This window comes from Chlorocebus sabaeus, chromosome 21, assembly GCF_047675955.1.
Source record: "Chlorocebus sabaeus isolate Y175 chromosome 21, mChlSab1.0.hap1, whole genome shotgun sequence".
NCBI classification, from domain to species: Eukaryota; Metazoa; Chordata; class Mammalia; order Primates; family Cercopithecidae; genus Chlorocebus; species Chlorocebus sabaeus.
The window spans coordinates 128,523,335-128,534,595 of record NC_132924.1 but is presented as its reverse complement, the minus strand read 5'-3'; positions in this window follow the sequence as shown (position 1 = coordinate 128,534,595).

Sequence of the window (11,261 nt, the reverse complement as noted above, 5' to 3'; positions counted from 1 at the left end):
CATCCCTAAGCCTGCCTGGCCCCTCTGGTTTGTACCAACTTTAAGCATGAGGATGGCTGCTGCCTCCATCTGCATCCTTCCTGGGACACCCCCTCCTTGCACAAGCTTTGAGGCACCTGAAGGTCCACGGCGTCTCCCCGTCACTGTACTGCCCGTGACACTCCTGCCACCGCAGGCACACCCAGCAACAAGGCATTCGCAGGAACCAAGGGCAGGCACAGGCAGAGCGGGTGCCCAACAGCTGTGTGGCCTCTGAAGCCCCAAGCAGTCCAGAGCTGAAGTCAACCCAAGAGAATGCCACCAGCCTCTATGACAGGCTCCAGGGGCCCGACGAGGGGCCTGCCCCTTCCCGACCCACAGCCACCCTCTGGGGCTCAGCCCAGTGTCCGTTGCTCTAGCTGTGTGGCGTGACCTCTGCATCTCACTTCCCGTGCCATACAGCGCCACTACATCAGGGGTCTTCACGCCGGTGCATAAAGGGCACAACCCCATTTAGAAACCCTCTCCCAGCAAGTGTGCTCTTTGCTACTGGGCCCCCAGTTCCAGCGAACAGGCCTGAAGGGGCCAGGCCTTAGGACAGCCCCTCTTGATAGAGACAGAGTTTTACTTGTTCCTTGTCGAAAGTGTCTCCGGCACCAGTTCACCCACGAGGGCTGAGAAGGTGGTGAATGGGCGCAGGCACAGGTGTCTGGGAAGGGCTGTCCCCCACACTCTCCTGCAAAACAACATCACAGCAAGGGCAGGACCAGGAGCCACCCTGTGGGTGGCCGAGAGCCCCGTGTGCTGAGCAAGCTGACATTTGCCCGTCTGTCCTTGCTGTCAGGCACTCACTCCCCTGCTGAATGCCAGCTCTGCCTCCGGGCGCCCGGAGTGGATGGCCCGGCCTCCGCTCCAGCAGCAGAGGGGCACAGCGTGGGGCTGGGGGGCTGGAAAGCAATCTTCCTTAAATACAAAACCCCCTGAGTACGCTTCCCAGACCACTCAAACCAAACCCACCCACCCCCCGCAAACCCCTCTCCCTCGCAGCACCTTCAGGGCTACCCAGCCTCTAAGAACCTGCTGTTGATGTCCAACTCTTTTTTTTTTTTTTTTTTTTTTTTTTTTTGTGACGGAGTCTGGCTCTGTCGCCCAGGCTGGGGTGCAGTGGCCAGATCTCAGCTCACTGCAAGCTCCGCGTCCCGGGTTTACGCCATTCTCCTGCCTCAGCCTCTGGAGTAGCTGGGACTACAGGCGCCCGCCACCTTGCCCGGCTAGTTTTTTGTATTTTTTAGTAGAGACGGGGTTTCACCGTGTTAGCCAGGATGGTCTCGATCTCCTGACCTAGTGATCCGCCCGTCTCGGCCTCCCAAAGTGCTGGGATTACAGGCTTGAGCCACCGCGCCCGGCCTATGTCCAACTCTTTAGACCTTTACCTAATCAGATAGAATCTCCAGCAGGAACAGAAATGAAAGGGGCACCGCATGAAGCAGGTGAGCCCCGTGGGGACTGACGGGCTGTCCTCCTCCAGGCCCAGCAGAAGATTCTGTCACTCCCTCTCTTGAAAGCACCTTCCCTGCACCCTCCAGCCTATATCTCAGATCACAACGGTCACTCCTCAGACGGACGGGCCACCCGTGGCATCACCTGGAATACAGCCCGGGGCACCACCATTAGGAGTCCGGGGCCCGATGCAATCATAGGGCAGGAAAGCAAAACGCAAATAAGAAAGGAAGCAAGAAGGAAAGAGAGACGCCAACAGCACACCCCAGCCCACTGTCTTGGAGGCAGTTCATACGAAGAACAGGAAGAGGAGCTGCAGAGACCTTCCAGGAGCTTGGAAACCACATGGAAAGTAGCATCGAGGGAACACCTGTGCCCTGGTCTAGGCATGCAGGTGGGTCAGGGCAGGAACGGTCCGTCAGCCCCTTCTGTCCCAGCTCACTCTGCCTGGCCACCGTGGCAGACGAGAGCTCTGCTCAGGGACCCCGGCCGGCAGCCTGTCCATCTCTGCGCACGCTTTCAGGATCACGGGGTTGAGGAAGAGTGTGGGATGTGCTGGCTCTTGGAGCTTCTGCCCCAAAGTGACACAGACCTCTGCCGTACATATGTCATTGACTCGGGCAAGTCACACAGCTGCTCTCGGGTCCAACAAGGTAGAAACATGTAATCCTTTCACAGGAGGGGCACTAGGTATTTCTAAACAATCATGCAGACCGTAGCAGACAGAAAATTGGTACAAGCATCTTAGAGAACAGTTGACTGTCTAGGGGAGCTGAGGAAATACACATCCGAGGGCCCAGCAGTTCCACTGCTGAGAACACAGCCTAGAGACACGCAGGCCCGTACACAGGCCACGTGGACCAGTGATGCTCCTAACAGCTGGAAATGACTCGAATAGCCATTAAACGCAGGATGGGTACAAGATTATGGCACATTTAGAAAGACAGACCCTTATACAGAAATCGAATGAACAAGTTAGAACTGCAGGCAGCAACGTGGACTAATCTTAAAACATCATGTTTAATAAAATCAATGACTCAAGAGAACATCAACAGTGGAATTCCACTTTACAATCTTTTAAAACAGCAACACTAAATCCTATTTTAAAGACATATACATAGTTCCAAACTACAAGGCCAAACAAGGAAGGGTTCCACATAGAAGTCAGTACTGGGGCTCCCCATGAGAAGGGAGGAGAACTTCTGGGGAGACAGCAGGGTCCTGCTTCCTGAGTCAATGAAAGAATCACACTGTTGTTTACAATTATTCATCACGCCGTCTGTAAATTTTACGCATTTTTCTGTATGCTTTATATTTCACAATTCAAGGTTTTCATAAGTGGAAGCATGACGAATAATGCGTTCGGTATTATTACACATGCAGTGAAGTCAGTGTGGGACAGAGGGCAGGAGCAAGGAGACCTGCTGTGTTCCCTACATCCCCGAGGGGCCCAGGTAGAGACGCTCAGCCTCCTGGGCCCTGAGTTTCCTGAGTTTCCTGGGTGATTACAGAAGTGTGCCAGAACAATTGGGTTTTAAGCCTCTCCCTTATGTTTTTTATTTTTATTTTTTTTGTGAGGGAGGGTGTCAGGGTCTTGCTCTGTCACCCAGGCTGGAGTGCAGTGGTGCTATAGCAGCTCACTGCAGCCTTGACCTCTTGGGCTCAGGTGACCCTCCCGCCTCAGCCTCCTGAGTATCTGGGACCGCAGGCACACTGCCCAAGCCCAGCTGTCTCCTGCCTTTCTATTATAGATTCCGATTCATATTAAGACAGCAAATCCTCTCGCTGTGATCCTGTGAAGAGTCTTTCATCTGAGACGCCATGGGCTTTCCAAACAGAAACACCTCCGTTCCATCCCAGAGGCGAGAGGACCTGAAGAAAGCCCTTCTTTCAGGGCCTGCGTGGCTGCCGTGGCTCCGCCTCCGCCCCGCCTCGGGAGGGACCACTCTCATGGGAAAGTTTTCTGTTTCCGGTCAGCAGACTGTCTCCAGGAGGCTGGAGGGAGCCCAGCACCGCCTGCCCTGGAATCACCGATTTGGCAGAATCCTTGGAGGCAGCCTCATCTGACACCTCCATTTTTCACTGACAATAGTGTAGCGACCATTGCTCTCACCTTTGCTGTATAACTCCTTGCCTCGTCTACCTTAGCGACAACCAGGTGAGGCAGGTACTGTCATCACCTTCACTTCGCGGACGGTGGAAAGGAGGCTTTGGGACGTTCCCAGTCACGTGACCGGTCAGCGGTGTGTACAGAGCGACATTAGCCGTAGAGAGGGTTGGTGGTGACCTGCCTCAGGGCACATCTTGTGCTGGTGAAAATTAAGACTGAACTTAACTTTCAGTTAAAATTAAGGCTGACCCTAGAATACAGGTGTCTGGGATTCTCCTGGTGAAGAGCACTGTGAACTACCTCCCGTCCCCCTCCAGGATGCCCTGCCTAACCCAGCTCCCCTCAGCCGAGCTCCCAGCTCCCCGTCACCTGGTGCCGACCATGACAGCCCTGGGTGGTCACCTTCTCGTGTGTCAGCCCCCCACAGAAAAACAGGAAAGGAGACCACCACAGCAGGCCTGGACTGCGGCGACAGCAGAGTAGCTTCCCCGGATGGACTATGGATAGCTTGAGTCAGCTTCCAAACCAAAGGCTGGAGGACTCTTTCTGTGGTGTGTGGCCAGCACCAATGACACAGCCAGAAATGGTATTTGGCTTTTCTGCAGGATTCTGGGGGAGAAAACACTGTGATAATGACAAGGCTGATTTTTTTTAATGTATCTGGGTCTGATTCTGTATGAATTTGTAATTCCCGTAATGATGCTTTCCCGAAGGAGGTACGGAAATGTTGTTTCATTGAAAATGTTTGGCAAAAGCCAGCGTGAGACATTGGTGGGGTGTCTGGAGGTCCAGGGACAACTGGAGTGTCCATCCTGAGACTGGAGGTGCTGGGGGCCACTCACGCAGTGTTCAGAGTGGGTGGGCATCTCAAGTAACCGTGAAGGATTTCTCTTTGTACAATACTTCCTTACTTTGGAGTTGAGAGGGTAACGGCGGATGTAAGATGAGAAAGAGCCACCTGTTTTCTGGGTGCCTTGGCAGTGGGACGTGGCTAGGACCCTCCCAGGTGCACACCTCTCAGGAAACTGTACGGCATCGTAAGTGCTTTGGTCAGGGCGACAGTTGCAGAGCTTGGACCGCACCGACTCGCCCAGTGGCCTGACAGTACCAGAAGCCCATCGTCAGCATTCCCAGGCAGAGCACACGGCGGCGGCTCCTTCCCATCTGGCTTCATATCCCAGATGGTGGCATTGTTTCCAAGAAATGAAAGTCAAATACACTTTCAGAGTCAGAGAGGAGAGCACGAGTTCGAACTAGCCAAAACCAGTGCAATGCCCATTCTCACGTTTATCTTCCCAGGCTATCCACTCCATGAGTGTCGCTGGCATCTCTACTTTCCACGGTGCTATGACACAATTGGGACCACCTTCCTGGATCTGGGGACTTCTGAGAAGGTGTGGTTAAGTGGGGGCTTGGGAAGAACAATGTGAAGTTAAATTCTAAGGCAACCCGGTTGCTAAAAAGTCCGAATCTTAGATTTTCCAACTGCTCTGCTTTGAGTTTCTAGAACTGAGCGTCTAGAGATTGGAAAGACAGAGGGCAGCTAATAGACCCCATCATTTAACTGAGTACTTAAAATGCAATCTTTTTTAAAATTTTATTTTTCAGTTGCTCTTTAAAAGTTATCCCAATATATAATTTTTGTCAGTGGATAAACTTAAATACATAGGACACCTCACCACAAAATTACTTAGACGGGTTTTGCATGTGGCTTATGGAATCCATCTTACTGCCTTACAGTCATGCCATAGGCATATTACTGCAAGAGGCTTAATTTGCACTTGAAGTATGCGGGTCTGTTGGTGTGAAGAACAAAGTGGAATCCAAGCTGTGTTTGGGAAGGGACTCGGCCTACTTAGAGGTTGGATATTATCCTTATCATCCATTAGATGTGAGTGGTGAGCCTGCAGGGCACAGAAAGCACCAACAGAATGGTAAAGCAAATTGAGAAAGCCACAGGAACTCCCAGAGTGGTGAGGGTGGTGGCCTTGAGCATCCACTCAGTAGACCTTTGGTCCAGGAGGAAGCACACCAGTTCAGATTGCTACAGTCACAAAACTCACTGACCAAAGGCTTAGGTGACACCCTGTCTTCATCCTACTCTAATGAGAAGTTGAAAAACATCATTTAAACAGACTTACGTGGTGGACTGAGCTACAACAGTGCCGTTTCCAGGACAGCCACAGACACAGCCCCGGTCTTGGGGCATTTCAGAAGACAGAATGAGGACCTGTGCAGGAGAGGAAGAGGGCCGCAGGATGGAATCGGGCGCTGGTCACGGGCTCATGTCTCTTGGAGGAGGCCTTGGTGTGATTGGACCCATCCTCCGAGCATCACTCCTCAATATCTTACCAATGTCAAAGATGTCAACCCATTCCTAAAATGTAAGGTTGATCAAAGGCTTAAGATACAGTTCATATTCAAATGACCAGATCAAAAATGTTAAGGAAGCATGCAAATAGATGAGATCTACAGAAGAACTTAAAAGATGGAATTTATCTAGCACAAATACAACATCCTGAACTCAAATGTAAGCTGGAGAAGAGCCGAGATGATTTAGGACATGTGAAGAAGACCCAGGGAATCTAATGGCAGATGTGAGAGGTCTGCAAAATAGAATGTGATGTTTAAAACACAAATTTGGACTACATCAATAGAATTTAACATTCAGACTTCAGCTGGTCAAACCAAATTCCGTGAACTGGGTTCAGCCCCAGACCCTTTGAAGACTAACTCTTGAGAATACTAAGTGATCCCCAAAGAGAATGCTTAGACTAGACCAAAACACTCATCTCAGTGAGGGATGTACTGAGGCATGTGGTCAGCAGGTGGGGTTTGCAGCCCACTCTCCAATCTGCCATTTAACCGTGTGACTTTAGACATCTGAACCTCTCTGAACCTCTGTTTTCTCATCTATACAATGTAAACTTTCTCTGAGATAATTATGTCAATCACAATGCCTGTCCCTAAGCAAGCACTCAACAAATTTGCTAAATTATTGTTATTAGTATCATTGTGCTAAAAAAAAAAAAAAAAAAAAAAAAAAAAAAAAAACCTCCTGGTGCACCCAGGCCAGCAGGTGGGAGCTGCCGGCCAGGTGTCCAGGGATAAGGTGAAAAGCCACCAGAGAATGACATGCCCCCAGCTTCAGAGAGTTGGGTTGCAATGCAGAATTTGTGGATACTAAACTTGAGAAGCACTCCTCTGAAAGTGCTACACTTCTACTCAAAGTGTGCAGTCAGCTCAAGGTGTCCCAGAACAAACACCGGCGCTGAATGGGAATGGAGTGAGCTGGGTGATCCACACGCCTCTGGCCACCTCTAAGGCGCTGCAGCTCTTTCTCTTACACCTTCTGCAACTTCAGTATTAAATAACATAAATATGTATTGGGCTTCCCAATACCCAAGAGTATAAAAATATTCCCCAAGGAAGCCTTTTGCTCTCTGGAGGAACTAACTCACCTAAGCCCAAACCTATCCACAGCCACGTCCCAGGGCTGGGAACAGAAAATGGAGAGAGCGAGAGTCCCCGCCCAACCTCCCACACACTCAGAGCCCCTCTTCCACCAAGAGGCTGACTCCACACCTGCCCCACCCCTCCCGGCGTGAGCCCCGCCCCTTCCCGCACCTCAGCCCCTCCCCTGCCCGCACCTCAGCCCCGCCCCTGCCCGCACCTCAGCCCCGCCCCTGCCCGCACCTCCCGGTTAGAGGTGAGGAGTGATGCTCACCCGGTTCCAGCCTTCAGGGGCGCTGCTGGTCCTCCGCCAAGGGCTCCCCACAGCAGGGTGAGAACACATCTGAGCCGTTCTTCCCCAGCCTGGGCGTGCGTCATGTAGGCCTAAAGCACGAACGGGTCTCTCGTGTCCTGCTGTCCTCTTAGACAACTTACTCTCTCCTTTTCAGTCCACAGAGTTCCTCGCTGAGTCTCATGATGCTCCTTTCTCCCCACTGATTATAAAAGTAATATAATATAAGCTCATTGGACAAAGTTTGGAAGACACAGAGAGGTTACATTTTTTTTTTTTTTTTTTTTTTTGAGATAGAGTCTCGCTCTGTCGCCCAGGCTGGAGTGCAGTGGTGCAATCTTGGCGCACTGCAGGCTCCGCCTCCCAGGTTCACGCCATTCTCCTGCCTCAGCCTCCCTAGTAGCTGGGACTACAGGCGCCGCCACCACGCCCGGCTAATTTTTGCATTTTTAGGAGAAACAGGGTTTCACCGTATTGGCCAGGCTGGTCTCGATCCATTGACCTTGTGATCTGCCCACCTCGGCCTCCCAAAGTGCTGGGATTACAAGCGTGAGCCACCGCGCCCAGCCAAAAAGGTCACTTTTAATCACCCTTCACCTCATCATCTAGAGCTAAATAATAACTACGTTATGGACTTGATATATATATATATAAAAGATTTATCTTACAACATTGGGTTTGTACGATTTCTTATGAGCAGCATCCTTCTTTCCCGTATCAACACATTATGCAAATTTTCCAACTCATTAGATCCTCTTCAAAATTATGGCTGTGGCATTCCACTCACGAATAGGGCTTTCCTTACTGGACAATTTCCTATTTTAGCTGTTTGTGCTGTCTCCTTCTTTTGGTATTATATACAGCATTGCGGTAAAATAAAAATTCTACTATGTAGCCTTTTATTATTTCTTTAGGATAAATTCCTAGGACAGGTTTATTGCTGGGTCAAATGGTTTAAACATTAAGAATCCTGATAAAAAGTCATAGAATTACTTCCAGAAAATTATACCAATTTACTCATAGCTGTATGGGAGAATGTTTGTATTACTCAACCTTTGTTAAACCTGACTGACTGTTATCTCATTGTTCTATCTCTGCCAATCTGAGCACTGAAAAATATTTTTTTAATTTTACTGTAAATTATTTAATCACTAGTGGGGTTGAACATTTCACTTATTTTTATTGGCCATTTGTCTTACTTTTGGTAATTATCTGTTGACACTATTTGCTAATTTTTCTCCCTGGATGTTCAACATTTTTTTATTGATCTTTAAGAGCACTTTTGTATTTAAGGTTTTTAACTCTTAGTCTGCCATATTGGAATATTTTTCCAGTACATTTTGTTTGCATTTTAACTTGAAATCTTATTTTTAATGTGCAAATATTTTAATTTTGATACAGTCAAACCTAATAAATCTGTGCATTTGTAGGTTTTCTTTGTTATGTTTTGAAAGGTCTTTCCCATTCTAAGATCAGATAAAAATTGCTCTGGTTTTTTCTCTCTGATTTTTTTATGGTTTTTTAAACACGGTGGTGTCTGATGGGAAGTGACTGTAACTCTTCTTTTCCAAATAGTAACCCACTGTCCAGCACCCTTCACTCAACAACCCATGTGAAATGTACGTTCTATCATATACTAAAGTAGTTTAAAACATTTTAACATTTTACGTTAATCAATATGAAATTAACTTTTTGTAAAATATTTTGTTTTCCCATTTTTCATTATGTCGATCTACCTTTCTCACACTGTTTGATTGACTATTTCTTTTTAATACTTGTAGTTTGGTAGAGCAAATACAACTACTAAATTTTATTTTACAAAAATGTTCATCTATTTTCATTCATTTTTTTATTTCTCCAATTTAGAATCACCTGGTCAAGTTCCAAAATTGTCCTGAAATGATTTTGGTTGGAATTACATTATGTTTTAAATTAATTACAGCAAAAGTATTGCCTTGATAATATTGAGCCTTCATGTCTGAGAATATGGCAAATCTTTTCATTTAATTAAATTTTAAAACACTGTTTTGTTATACAAGTTCTTCCCATTTCTAAAATTGATTCCAAGATATTTTATGTAGTATAATACAGTCTTTTCTCCCCTTTGTTTTCAAACCTTTTATTGCCAACGCAGAGAACACCTATTGGATAATATTTTTGTGCTATGACTAGCCAATTTAGTACAAACTCTTTCAATGGTAGCACTAGTGTTTTCAATTTATTCTCTTGAGTTTTTTAGGTAGACAAGTAAAAGGTCTACAAATTACAATAATTTTTTCTGCCTTTTGGCAATATATCTATTACTTCTTATGTTTTTCTTATCTTACTGCACGTTTAAAACTTATAGATCAGGGTTAAAATGGGGAAATGGGCTCTCCTGCCTTATTCTTCAGTTTAATAGTCTTCTTTTGATTATTTTATCCTAATGTCTGATGTTAGGTTTTAGTTTAAAAGACAGAATATTTACCAAGTTTAAAAGTAATCATTTTATTCCTAATCCACTAAAATTTTAGCAGCATCTCCTAGAAGTTTGTCAAGATGAATATTTTTTCCTGTCCTTGAACCTATTGATGTAACAAATTATATTAACAGTATCCTATATTAAGCCAGTATCTCATTTCTGACATAAATCATTATTAAAATTAAGATGTAATATTCTTTCAATATTCTCCATGATTTGATTAGATAGTATTTTATTTACAATGTAAGGCATTGATAGGCATAAGTGAGAATGGTTTATAGTTTTATATACTATTTCGGCCAGGATTTATATAAGAATTTTGCTATCTTTGAAAAAAGAATTCAGGAGGCTTTTCATTTTATGGTTGGATATTTATATAGCACAAAATAAACTTGCCGCTAAAATTGTCTGTGTCATGGAACTATGTATTCCTGTATTTGAGATAATTCTTTGACAACATGTAAATTGTATTCCAGTGTCATCAATCTATCCATGTTTTAAACATCTTATTAATCCAGTTTTGCCCACTTTATTTTCCCAGAAAAAATCAAATTTATCAAAACCTAAAAATTTACAAGCAGAATTTTATAATCATGTTTTTTCTCATTTACTCTCTAAAACTTCAGATTATATTCATATCTCCTTTTCCACTTCTAACTTTATGCATTTGTATTTTCTCTTTATTATTTGACTTCTGGATGTCTTTTTTCCTCAAATAACCAGCTGATAGATTTATAACCCACATAGATATTCTTCTGTTTTCTAGTATAATAATTTTTGCATATATCATCTTATTTTCTCTGCTTTTCTTCTTTTGTATTTTTGCTTATTTTTTGTCTTTTTTTCCACTTCTTGAATACATAGCATATCTATCTGTATTTTTTCCTATATGGTAATAAATGAATACTATGGTAATGAATGAATAATAAATGTTAACACCGTATATTTTCACGAATACTGTTTTGACCACTCCTACAAGAGCTCAAAAGCAGGATTCCATTGATACTAACTAAACAGCGAGTGCCGTTTTGATTCTCTCTTTAACGCCACTTATTTTGTTGAATGATTCTTAATTTCCAAAAAGTTTAGGGTTGGGACTAAAACTTTTGGTCAAGGCTGACATAACATATGAGCAGATCCGGATCTCAATGGATGGAGGTGGATGGGAAGGCAGACGAAACGTGAACAGAGACACGGACATACACAGCCACAGTGGCCAGTCACCAGAGTCCTGTGGTCCCAGCTCAGGAGGATGACGCAGCCAGGACCACGCAACCAATGAACCTTTCAGGGCCTGGGCCTCCAGGCCGGTCCTAGGACACTGACTAGCGCCAGGGAGGGGGGCACTCCTGCACTTGCTCTCTCTCTTCCTCCTTTCTCTTTCTTTTTCTCTTCCTCTCTCTCCCTCTCTCCACTGCATCTCTAGCTCTCTCTATTTCTACATCAACCTCTTCTGAAAAAAATAA